We start from the raw sequence: 889 nt of genomic DNA, 5'->3' as shown, positions 1-889 counted from the left end.
TCAACGACATTGCAGCCACCGAATAATCGGATCAGAATCAACCAAAGGCTTTGTCGGATCATTGTAGCGACACACGAGACGAGCAGCTCATGAGAGATACACCCGTAACGTGGAACTCCAAGGAGTCACTGGAACTATGCCATCTGCACGCTAGATCCGTCGTACCCATAATCAACCATATCTGCAGAACGTAATTCGTGAGAATTTTTACGAATATACAATCTATTGAAAAATATTATAAAAGTTCTTTTATCAATATTATAAATTTAAATTCTGTACATTTTATTTTTTATATTTTATATTATAGTATCAAGTATCAAGTATTCAAAAATCAAAATATAATTATTTTATCTTTCAGTTTTTCCTGCAAATATAAAACATTTATTTACAACATGAGTATCTTGATCATATCTATTTTGATCTATTTAATATAGTATATAAAAATACTCGAAAATCAAGTATTCAAGTATTCACGTAATCAAGTAACAAGTATTCAAAAATCAAATATAATAAATAATATAAATATAGGTATAAATAGTGTAAATATATAAAATTCATTTAAAATATTATATGCAAAATAATATTTTATAACTATTTAATTTTATCATCTTTTACCTTTTATTTTTTTTAAATATAAATTGATATTTACTAAATACAATTTAATTGATCATAACATACCAAGTTATACATTTTTAAATTTTAGATAATTGAAAATGTTTATTTTACCTAATACAAGTTCATTTGATATTCATCTGTTTAGTATGTTTATATTTTATACTTTTATATCTATAATTTGTTTGTCTTTTACAAAAACATATTTTAATTAATCATACTGATTATCTTTTATCAAAATTATATAGAATATCGAATTTAAATTCAACACATTTTA

The sequence above is a fragment of the Acyrthosiphon pisum genome, chromosome X, assembly GCF_005508785.2.
Source record: "Acyrthosiphon pisum isolate AL4f chromosome X, pea_aphid_22Mar2018_4r6ur, whole genome shotgun sequence".
NCBI classification, from domain to species: domain Eukaryota; kingdom Metazoa; phylum Arthropoda; class Insecta; order Hemiptera; family Aphididae; genus Acyrthosiphon; species Acyrthosiphon pisum.
The sequence above is the reverse complement of the archived record's forward strand: the minus strand, read 5'-3'. Positions refer to the sequence as shown.